A 12,341-nucleotide genomic window follows, 5' to 3' on the forward strand; every position below is an offset into this window, starting at 1 on the left:
TTAGAAATTTTGATGCAGTTTTGCAGCAGTATTTTAAGCAAGCGGAAGCGTCTAAACGCTTTTCGAAAGCAAGTTCAAGGGAACGGTATTTCCCTCTAGTCGCCAGTAACCCGACAGCTTTTGTGACTACAGCCCAGTCTGTAGCAAGTGCTTCCCGCTCTTGCTTGAAGCGGCGGTCTAGGTAGGACCATTCCTGCCCCCCCACACTTTACTTTCCTTGAGGCTCAGGAATTCTTGAGCGCAGAAATTCAACAAGCCAAAACAAACGCGTCCCTCCAAGCTGAACGCCTCACCGCCGCGACAAGGGCGGCGGTAGCGCCCGGTTTTCTACACCGCCGGCAGTCGAAATCAAGACCCGCCCAATACGAACGAGGGCCAAGCCTCCAACTCCACATCACCGTGGCAACTGCAAACCTCCGCTAGTCAAGGCGAAGGCAGGTCATGTGTCCCGGAAGAGCCCCCTTCTGGCGCCCCCTCTGGCAGGAAGTGGGGAAAAGAGAGGACAAGGAGGGGGAAGTCAGGGCCAAGGAAATTAAACACTCGGCGGAGCCGGTTGGTTCATGTTGGGGAAGCGGCGCTGAGTCCCGGGAAGGAGATCTGCCGAGGGGGCGCGGTGGCTGCCCGTTGGGCCCCTCCCCTCCTCCCTGGCTTTCCCCGCGGCCGCCGCCAGGTCCCGGCTCCGCCCCCCCGTCGCTGTGAAGTCTGGTCTGGGTCGTTGGCGCGCCCCCTTCGGGGTAGAAGCTGGGCCTAGCTGGAACCAGAGGTAAGGAAGTGCTGCCCGCCGAGGACCACCGCCGCAGGTCACTCTTCCGTCCTGCAGCCGTTGTGGTTCCCGCTCCTCTTTGCCTCACAGGCAGTTTCGGACCATTTTTTGTTAGTGAGCTTCTTGTTCGTCGTCGTGTTTTTCTCCCCCTTCTCTTGAATGTTTCACACAATGAGTAGGGGTAACCCGGGTCAATTGTTTACTCTCGGTGGCTCCAGACAGTCCTGGTTCCTTTGATAGTTGCACTTGAAACACGTGTTTCCCGCGTTAATATATTACCTGTACAGTGTCTGTAGAGCATTCTTGTGAACAAAGCTTGCAGTACTTTCCGCAGAATGAAGGCTTCAGCATCCCTTTGCCTGCCTAATCCCACCACCTAATTAAAAACCCTTATTGGAACCTAGAGAAGAAGCTTGTGCTGTTGAAAAGCACCTGACCAATTGCTTCTCTATCTTTCTGCAGAATAAGGCTCATTTAGATTCTTATTAATTAAAAGCATCAAGAGACAAGGGAAATGACTCTGGAGCTGACAAACAAACTTACAAAAACCTACATTTATTCCATTCAGAAATTAAAGTTTTTATTGGAGATGGATGGATGGCAAATGAAAGATATGAAGAAATGCATCAGTCCAAAAATAAAAGTTTAAAGATTATCTATAACTCACTGCTAATATCTGCTCTTTCCTTAGGATTTGTCATACTAAAGGCCTAAAACTTATTTTTTTCTTGGAGAAAGAAAAATTAGCTCCTTGAAAACCTAAACTGCAAATTGTGTCAAAACCAGTTGACAAAGATATGATTCTTCCTTTCAAGGGGAATGGAAATGCAAGGAGTTGAGATTGTTTGGGGGGGGTGTGATGTTATTTTTCTCAAGATTTCTTTCCCCTGATTCTAGAAACATAATTTTTAATACTGATGAGGTTCAGGAAGATGTTTCTGTTTTTTGCCTTTGTCTTTATTATAAGTTTCAATAGAGAAACTACTATGAATACATTTGCCTTAAGGAAAAGTTCTTCAAAGTAATATTCGTTAGCACCATTTGCTTGCAGAAATGACTTTTAATGTCTGCCAGAGTACCTGTCTTAATTTTCAATACTTTTGAAATTATGTTAACTGTACACTGACTTGATTCAATGCATAGAGCATGACCCCTGTGGATGTTTAGGGTTGTCCTTGAAAGGGTGCTCTTTTTTCCAGGGGGGGAAAGACAAAAGGTAAAGTAGGATGCATACAGTTATAGTTTAGGAGATTTTTAAAACAAAACCATTAAAAGGTGGACTAGTATTGCATTGAGGATAAGATGCTAATGCTAGGAAAGGACGATGCTAAGATCACTTACTGCTGAGCTACACAGTCTGACACCCAGGGCAACAGGACGTCTCCAAAACCTAGTATGATTCCCAGAGATCTCCAAAAGTTGTTACTAAAGATAAAGGTTATTACATAGTTTAAATTTAGTTTAATTTAAATGAGTTAAATTTTTAGAAGCCTAGTTTTTGTTCTGGCTTACCTGTTGCTTTTTTTGAGCATAACATAGCGCTCAAACTCCAGATGTCTCCCTTCTTCCAGAAAAAAATGTGCAATAATGACTGTGCTTGGCAGAGGCAAGTCCCACCCGGTCATGCAGAGAGGGCATGTTATGGACCCTGTCTGTAAGAGAATGCCGACTGGCAGGGTCCGGGAAGTGGGCCTTCTCTGCAGTAGCGCCCGCCCTGTGGAACACTCTTTCCTCAGAGGTGAGGCAGACCCCCTCCTTCCTGGACTTCCAGAATAAATTAAAGACCTGGTTCTGCCACCTCTCTTGGGGTGAGAGGTGGGAGTAGTCATTCCTGGGGGTGGCTCGTGCCTTAAGGTGGTCTCATACATGCACGAATGGAATTAGAATCTTGAACTGTCATCTTGATCCTATTTTACAATTATATTTATATTGTATATTGTATATTTATATGTTATATATCATGTTGTTTTAGGGCATTTTAACTTTATTGTAAGCCGCCCAGAGTCCCTCTTCTGGGGGAGATGGGCGGCAATGAAATTTGAGGAATGAATGAATGAATGAATGAATGAATGAATAAATAAATAAATAAATAAATAAATAAATAAATAAATAAATGTTATACAAACTTTAAAATAATTTACTTTGGTTTACTATTTATAGATTTGAAAACCCACTGTGTTAGGATCATGTTAGCTAATCTCAGTAGCACTGTAGCTGTATTTTGAGCTCACTCAAGTTTCTGAATTATCTTTGAAGATAGTTCCATAGATAACATATTGTAACAAACAAGTTAAAAAGAAAAAATATGAGTGTTGCCTGTTTGTCTTTCTCTGAGAAAGAATTACAGTTGATATCTCAAAAATCAAAAGCAGTCTTTTAGTACCTTTTCAAACCAGTAAATTTTATTAAAAAGCATCTCAGAGGAGGCTAAGCTGATACTGTGCCTACTAACTGAGCTATGTTATTTTCTATGCCTTATTTTTCAAGAGAAATGCTGTCTTTTACAGAACAGGTTGAACACTGCTAACCTAGGCAGGTGGCTCTACTGTTACACTATTTCCCTCTTGTCAGGATTAGCTTTCAATTTATTGACTTTCATCTAGTCCATTACTTGCTTAATGACGGTAATGGGGACCAGCAACTCCATCGCTAAGCAGCATGGGTGTAAAGTGTGATGTCACGTGACTGTGCCAACTTGCAATGGCAGTTGCGGCAGTTCCTGTTGTGGTCGTTAAGCACATCCTGTGTGGTCGTTAAGCATGAGATCATGAGATCAGCATTTGTGACTTCCTACCAGCTTCCCCATTGACTTTGCTTGTCGGAAGTAGGCAGTGAAGGAAGGGGTGCTGCAACCATTGTAATTGCAAGCTGGTTGCCAAGTGCCTGAATCACAATCACGTGACTGGGGAGCTGCAATGGCTGCAACTATGAGGAATGGTCATATGTCTCCTTGTTCAGCGCCGTTGCAACTTTGAATGGTCACCCAACAAGTGGTCATTAGGTGAGGACTACCTGTACTGAGTCAAGCAGTGATTCAGAATGTCTACTCTCTGACCTGAATTAAATGAAAAGAGGAGAGAAAAAGCTGGATGTCAACTGCATATTGATAACAATTTGATTATGGCCTCACATGCTGTAGAGAGTAAGGAAGATGACCTTGATGGAAATATGCAGGAATTGTAACCTAGGCAAAGGGGGCTGAAACATTTTTTAAGTCCAGAACAAAAAGATAATATTCAGAAGTGGCTCAGGGAGCTGCTTCCTAATTCACTGAAGTATAAGAAGGAGAAGGTACAGTACAATCAGACTTGCAAGATTCTATTATTATAACCAGTCTCAATAAAAGTAGTTGTAGCTTTCCTATGGAGCTGATTTCCTGGACTGGTCTACCTACTGGGGCTGACAGATGCTTTCCACCAGCAGTTTCATGTATATGTTAAATAGCAGAAAGAATAAAATTGAACTCTGAAAAACCCAGTGGCACATCTGCATAAAGCAAAGCTATAAATTCCCACTCTTTGGAAGTGGTTGGTTGGTTGGTTGGTTGGTTGATTGATTGATGGATTGATTGATTGATTATGTGCCATCAAATTGTTTTCAACTCATAGTGACCACACAGATAGATTTTCTCCACGATGATCTATCGCCAACCTGCTCTTTCAGGTCTTCCAATAGTGCACTCATTGCCACTGTAACTGAGTCCATCCACCTTGCTGCTGGTCATCCTCTTCTCTTTCCTTCCATCTTTCCCAGCTTTTCCAGAGAGCGAAGTCTTCAGATAATGTATTCGAAGTAGGATAATTTAAGGCTGGTCATTTGTGCCTCAAGGGAGAATTCTGTGTTGATTTGTTCAATCATCCATTGGTTTGTTTTCTTGGCTTTCCACAGTATTCTCTGGAGTCTTCTCCAACACCAGTGTTCAAAAGTGTCAGTACTCTTCCTATCCTGCTTCTTCAAAGTCCAACTTTCACTTCCATCAAGTGTCACAGGGAATACCATGGCTTGCATGATTCTGTTCTTTGTAGGTATAGAGACATCATGCCATTTGTATATCTTTTCCAAAGTCTTCATGGCTGTGCTACCAAGTGCTAGTCTGTGGCATATTTCCTGACTGCTTGTTCCTTTACCGTTGATGGTTGAAGCTATTCACCACTTGTCTTCATTGTCTTGTCTTTATTTATCTTCATTGCCAATTCTAAGGCTGGTTGTTCTACCCGTTGTCCTTAGTTTGGTCTTCTTTATATTTAATTTTAGTCCCGTTTTTTCTTTGCTCCTTAACTTTTAGAGCTTGCAAATTCTTTGCATTTTTTGCTATCAGGGTAGTGTCATCAGCATATTTATTTAGTATACTGCCCATTCCCAAAAAGGCTCTAGTTGACTAGCAATTTCATAATAAAATAACTGAACAATAAAAAAGAAGGAAAAAATGAAAGTACATAAAATAACCTGTCAAAATCAAAAACTGAAACCAACAACTGAGTCCCTGTAAAATAGTTTCTCCCTCTTAGACAGTTTTTTAGAAGCAGCTGAGAAGTCCATGAGAATCTAGAGAACTGTACTCCTGTTCTCTTGGCAAAGTTCATCCCAAGGGTGTAGTTGTGTGTAGCGTAGTTTATTAAGGTCATAGACTGGAACAAGTTTAAAAATTCCAAACATATACACAACAGTATACAAATAGCTGGACCACGAATAGCTTCTAAGAGCCAACGCCAATAACAGACGTTTTGCCACTGTCTTAGAGATCGATTGCTAAGTAGTATGGCTATAATTTCCTGGTCCTGCAAATAAGTGAAGGATCTGTTAGCTCCTTATGTCTTTGGAGGAAATTGGTTGCATCAGTGATGGATCATTGGCTCTCAAGCTACATAGCATGATATTGTGGCAGCTTCACTCAAATAAAAGGCAATCATAATGGTGATCTAATTGATCCCATTTGTACAACCAAACGAGTTAAAGAGGAATGCATTTTAGCTTCACTTTGGTTTAATTTGGGTATAAACAATATTATTGATGTTTTCAATAAGCTGGAATGCCATGCCCTCTTTTTAGCTCATTTCCCAATTTTTGTGTTATATTTGGATGTTGCTGCCATTCTTTCTGTAACTCCAGTGGGTTTAGACAAGGTTTATCATCTAATTGCTCCAGAGAATTCCTCAAAATTAAAGTTTCTAGTATTCTCAAAAAAGTACTTCAAGACTCCTCCCAGATGGAACATAAATGGGAGAGAGATTGAACAGGTTAAAACCTTTAAATATCTGGGTATTCTTTTTCAGTCTTCTACCTGCTGGGCTAACCAAACACGTGAGCTTAATACAAAACCATAAAGAACATCCATTGCCATGATTAAGTATGCAAGTTCTCTTGCTCAAAACTATGCCCCAGTAGTGATTAAACTTTATAAAGCCAAAGTTGTTATATGGTGCCTAGCAGTGTTTTATATAAAGAGGTATCCCATATAGAGACTATTCAAACAAAATTTCTGAAATCTTTAGTAAGGATGCCACAATTGTCCTAACAAGCAGGAACCACGCCGAGACGAGGAATAGGTCTCTAGTGTTTTATTACTGCTACATTAGACAGAAAATCCTAACAAACTGAAGAAGCATGAGAAAACCCATACAGATAAACGCCAAAAGTTAAGGCGGGTCTGTTCTGTGTCTCTTTGAATGACAGCTCAAATTGTCGCTACTACGCATGCGTTTTCCCCCCTGGATAGGGGCCCCCTCCTGCTCACCATCAGTGCTCACGACAACAATCAACCCCTAACTCCCTGGTATGGTTAGAATTAAGCTGCATCTCCTTAAGGGCTTGTCTGAGGCCCATGTCAGATTTTGGCTGAAGCAAACCCTCTGAGGATCCTCTCTCCTTATTGGATGGGTACAACTCATCCTTGAGGAATCAAATCAGAGAAGATCTTGCATTGTGACCTTTCTATCCCAGAAATACTTACCCTTGGGCCATGATAACCCTTGACTGAACATAAGTTGAAGATCAGAGATAAAGACATTCAAACGAATGTAGCCAGTGGCTCACACCTTAGCTCAGGGTTTCTCAACCAGGGTTCCATGGAACCCCAGGGTTCTGCAAGAGGTCACTAGGAATTCCCTGGGAGATCACACTTTGTTTAAAAAATTGTTTCAAATTTCAGCAACTTCACATTAAAGAGGTAAGTATATATATAATAATTTTGTAACTTCTGGCCTATATTTGAGCCTGAATGTTCAGGGGTTCCCTGAGGCCTGAAAAATATTTCAAGGGTTCCTCCAGTGTCAAAAGGTTCAGAAAGGCTGCCTTAGCTACTGCACTTTTGTTTCTCTGCCTCATATAATCCCCTGATATTTTTATAGTATTTTGTATGCCCCACCCAGGAGACTTTTCAAACTGCTGCAAATTGATATGTTACCCATCAGGATGACCACAGGCAGATACTCTGATCTCCCTTATGAACACCATACCTGCTTATGTTCAGATTCCAAAACTGAATCTGTCTTATATGTGTCATGCTATAAATGAGCAAGTATACAGTTCCTGAATGTCTCTATAAAAGAGGCAGTGGAGTAATATATTCCAAGGGTGGTAAAGGAAGTTTCTGTTCAAAAGACAGATCTGAAACCAGGTTGAAATTATGTAGAAAACCAGCTTCTTCCAAAAATAACTGGATGTAATTAGCTTAAGCATCATGTCTAAGAAGGGATGTTGGCACCTGGGCTGGCTTATTATGAGATGGGGTGTGTGTGTGTGTGTGTGTACAGGTACCTATATAGAATGCGTGTCTCTATATTTGTGTGTATATATAATAATAATAATAATAATAATAATGAGAGAGAGAGACAATCTTATAACAATATAGCAATAAAAAAAGAAAAAAACATAAAGATGCATAAAATAATCAAAATTTTAAAAATGAAACTTGCAATTGAGTCCCTGTAAAATGCTGTTTCCCTCTTAGACATTTTTTCAGTATACTATGATTATATGTATTAAAAATCTATATTTTTCACAGTGAAACCTTGTTTTAGGTGACTATTTGGAGGAAGGAAGGATCTATTCACAACTGTTGTTAAATATGAAAGTACGTCATCACTAATTTACAACATTTGTATAATTATATTATTCAAATAGTATAATTCACATAGTCTACGTTATTTGCGTAATGTCATCCTTAAGTAAATTGACACAATGTTATTTTGCAAATGATGTAAATCTCCAAAGAAATTTGGTGTGTTATATATGCAAAGTCTGGTGAATCCTAATCCACTAAATTGAGGTTTCTCTGTATTCCTTTGTCTTTATAACTGTGGACCTTCCCTCTGGTTAGGGAAAAATCATTCAACAGAGTGGAGTAATACTCAAAAATAGAAATGTCAATAATTCTAAAAGAGGATTTCCATGCTATATCACTGAAAAGATAACTCATGTGCTTTGATAGAATGATGATAAGAATAATTTCAGTGGCTATTGATTTTGATGTTTTTAATTAATCAATCAATATCAATATTTCATATTGATCCTGAACTTGAGGTCCAGCATTATGTGTGGACTTTCTTCTTCTACTCTGCCACTCCAAAAATCAGCTCCAGAGGGTCTCTCATCTCTGAAGGAAATGTTGCGGCCATGCATGGGAATTGCAAGAAAATGGAATTACCTACCTCCTGGTTGTTGGTGGATGTGATAGAGTAAAGGATGTCACTTTTGGAACCTTACTTTCTCTGGGGAGAAAAGAATAATTTATACTAATGTAACTGATCCTGAATTACCTCAGAAGCCAGATAGACTCATTTTTCCTGTTATATACCATGTATTAATGTTTGCACTAAAATATTATTTAAATTTTAAATAATACATTTCACTTCAAAGATAATATATTTTTATTAAATTGTACTTTAAATTTAACTTTCATCAACAAATGCAAATCTATATGTTTAGTCATAATTACATTACATCCTATAAATAGGTAAATGAGTAGGAGTATGCATGAAATGGATAATATATTTTGTTTCATGTTTGGGAGAAAACAGCCTCATTCACTTTATGGGACAGAGTTGAAGTGTTTCAAATGCTCTGGCATAAAGAAATAATTGGAATGCAGAACAAGCCTCTTGCTTTCTTGTTTTCCACCTCAAGGCCACAGTTTTAGATGGTATGGTAGCCCATAATGGCTACTAGTTGCCACCAAGTCTAGAGAAAAATTGGCCAAGACAACTTTTTTTTTAAAACTTCCATGGGAAATAATGTGACTGAACAGCAATAGCCATTTTAATCTTCTCCAGCAAGACCTCAGAACCTAAAATTGTTCCTCAGACCCTCAACCAAGTGCTTAAATATCTGTTTTTTCTTCCCAACACTTCACCCTTTCCTTATTCCATTCAGTCTTTGCAGTGATTGCAGGGTGTAATCAGTCCCTGCTTCAAGCTGTAAAAAGCAAGTCATTCACAAGCTAGAAAACAGCAGGTAAATCACAGCTGTGAGAAAAGCCAGAACAGTCAAACAATGCTATTTGAAATGGCCAGTTTTTGTTCTTTTTTGTCTTTTGTCTTTTGAGCTTGAGATGAAACTCTTGAAAAATATATCCCTGTTAGTGAGCCTGTAATCCTATATATTTCTGAATGGAAGTCCAGCTTCATCATTACATGCATTAATGTTAGGTTGCAGCCTAAACTGAACATATATAAAATAGTTCTAAAGCAATTGACAACTAAGTGTGAGTATGTTACTGGGAAAGGTATGGTTAAATATGTTGTTGTTGTTGTTTATTCGTTTAGTCGCTTCCGACTCTTCGTGACTTCATGGACCAGCCCACACCAGAGCTTCCTGTCGGTCATCAACACCCCCAGCTCCCAGGGACGAGTCCGTCACCTCTAGAATATCATCCATCCACCTTGCCCTTGGTCGGCCTCTCTTCCTTTTGCCCTCCACTCTCCCTAGCATCAGCATCTTCTCCAGGGTGTCCTGTCTTCTCATTATGTGGCCAAAGTATTTCAGTTTTGCCTTTAATATCATTCCCTCAAGTGAGCAGTCTGGCTTTATTTCCTGGAGGATGGACTGGTTTGATCTTCTTGCAGTCCAAGGCACTCTCAGAATTTTCCTCCAGCACCACAGTTCCAAAGCATCGATCTTCCTTCTCTCAGCCTTCCTTATGGTCCAGCTCTGGCAGCCATATGTTACTACGGGGAACGCCATTGCTTTAACTATGCGGACCTTTGTTGTCAGTGTGATGTCTCTGCTCTTAACTATTTTATCGAGATTTGTCATTGCTCTTCTCCCAAGGATTAAGCGTCTTCTGATTTCCTGACTGCAGTCAGCATCTGCAGTAATCTTCGCACCTAGAAATACAAGTCTTTCGCTGCTTCTACATTTTCTCCCTCTATTTGCCAGTTATCAATCAAGCTGGTTGCCATAATCTTGGTTTTTTTGAGGTTTAGCTGCAAGCCAGCTTTTGCACTTTCTTCTTTCACCTTCATCATAAGGCTCCTCAGTTCCTCTTGGCTTTCAGCCATCAAAGTGGTATCATCTGCATATCTGAGATTGTTAATGTTTCTTCCAGTGATTTTAACTCCAGCCTTGGATTCCTCAAGCCCAGCATGTCGCACGATGTGTTCTGCGTACAAGTTGAATAGGTAGGGTGAGAGTATACAGCCCTGCCGTACTCCTTTCCCAATCTTAAACCAGTCCGTTGTTCCGTGGTCTGTTCTTACTGTTGCTACTTGGTCGTTATACAGATTCTTCAGGAGGCAGACAAGATGACTTGGTATAACATACCACTAAGAACTTGCCACAATTTGTTCTGGTCCACACAGTCAAAGGCTTTAGAATAGTCAATAAAACAGAAATAGATGTTTTTCTGAAACTCCCTGGCTCTTTCCATTATCCATTGGATATTGGCAATTTGGTCCCTAGTTCTTCTGCCTTTTCTAAACACAGCTTGTACATCTGGCAATTCTCGCTCCATGCTGAAGTCTACCTTGCAGGATCTTGAGCATTATCTTACTGGCATGTGAAATGAGTGCCACTGTTCGATAGTTTGAACATTCTTTAGTGTTTCCCTTTTTTGGTATGGGGATATAAGTTGATTTTTTCCAGTCTGATGGCCATTCTTGTGTTTTCCAAATTTGCTGGCATATAGCATGCATTACCTTGACAGCATCATCTCGCAAGATTTTGAACAGTTCAGCTGGGATGCCGTCGTCTCCTGCTGCCTTGTTATTAGCAATGCTTCTTACGGCCCATTCAACCTCACTCTTCAGGATGTCTGGCTCTAGCTCACTGACCACACCGTCAAAGCTATCCCCAATATTGTTATCCTTCCTATACAGGTCTTCTGTATATTCTTGCCGCCTTTTCTTGATCTCTTCTTCTTCTGTTAGGTCCTTGCCATCTTTGTTTTTGAACATACCCATTTTTGCCTGGAATTTACCTCCAATGTTTCTAATTTTCTGGAAGAGGTCTCTTGTCCTTCCTATTCTATTGTCTTCTTCCACTTCTGCGCATTGCTTGTTTAAAAATAATTCCTTATCTCTTCTGGCTAACCTCTGGAATTTTGCATTTAATTGGGCATATCTCCCCCTATCACTGTTGCCTTTTGCTTTCCTTCTTTCTTGGGCTGCTTCTAGTGTCTCTCGCAGACAGCCATTTTGCCTTCTTGGTTTTCTCTTTCTTTGGGATGTATTTTGTTGCCACCTCCTGAACAATGTTGCGAACTTCTGTCCATAGTTCTTCCGGGACCCTATCTACTAAGTCCAGTTCCTTAAATCTATTCTTCACCTCCACGGCATATTCCTTAGGAATACTAGTGAGCTCATATCTAGCTGATCTGTGGGTCTTCCCTAATCTCTTTAGTCTGATCCTAAATTGTGCAATAAGAAGTTCATGATCTGAACTACAGTCAGCTCCAGGTCTTGTTACTGACTGTATAGATGTCCGCCACCTTTGGCTGCAAAGGATGTAGTCAATCTGATTTCGGTGTTGTCCATCTGGTGAAGTCCATGAATAAAGCCGTCTCTTAGGTTGTTGGAAGAGAGTGTTTGTTATGCAGAACGAGTTGTCTTGGCAAAATTCTATCAGCCTATGTCCTGCTTCGTTTTGTTCTCCCAGGCCACGCTTACCTGTAATTCCAGGTGTCATCTGACTGCCCACCTTAGCATTCCAGTGTCCCGCGATGAAAATAACATCTCTTTTAGGTGTGTTGTCCAGTAGGTGCTGCAGATCCTCATAGAACTGCTCTACTTCAGCTTCTTCAGCATCTGTGGTTGGGGCGTATATTTGGATCACTGTGATGTTAGATGGCTTGCCCTGAATTCAAATTGAGATCATTCTGTCGTTTTTTGGATTGTATCCAAGCACTGCTTTAGCCACTTGACTATTAATTATGAAGGCTACTCCATTTCTTCTGTGGTCCTCTTGTCCACAGTAGTAGATCTGGTGGTCATTTGACATGCAGTGGCCCATTCCAGTCCATTTCAATTCACTGACGTCCAAAATGTCTATCTTTAATCTTGACATCTCACCAATAATCACATCCAATTTGCCCTGGCTCATAGATCTTACATTCCAGGTTCCAATGGTGTGTTGATCCTTAGAA

General features: G+C 40.6%; 1 protein-coding gene across 3 annotated transcripts in view; it reads left to right on the forward strand.

The window, feature by feature from the left end:
- Window positions 1-484: 484 nt before the first annotated feature.
- PHC1 (polyhomeotic homolog 1) overlaps window positions 485-12,341 on the forward strand; it is a 71,103-nt gene continuing 59,246 nt past the window's right edge. For 2 of the 3 annotated variants that reach the window (XM_063294534.1, XM_063294533.1), the window contains exon 1: window positions 486-763. The gene's annotated coding sequence lies outside the window, so the exon portion shown is untranslated. Of the gene's footprint in view, window positions 764-12,341 lie in introns of all 3 variants that reach the window. The other variant, XM_063294532.1, reaches the window with a different exon arrangement.

Source organism: Candoia aspera, chromosome 2 (assembly GCF_035149785.1).
Source record: "Candoia aspera isolate rCanAsp1 chromosome 2, rCanAsp1.hap2, whole genome shotgun sequence".
Lineage (NCBI taxonomy): Eukaryota > Metazoa > Chordata > Lepidosauria > Squamata > Boidae > Candoia > Candoia aspera.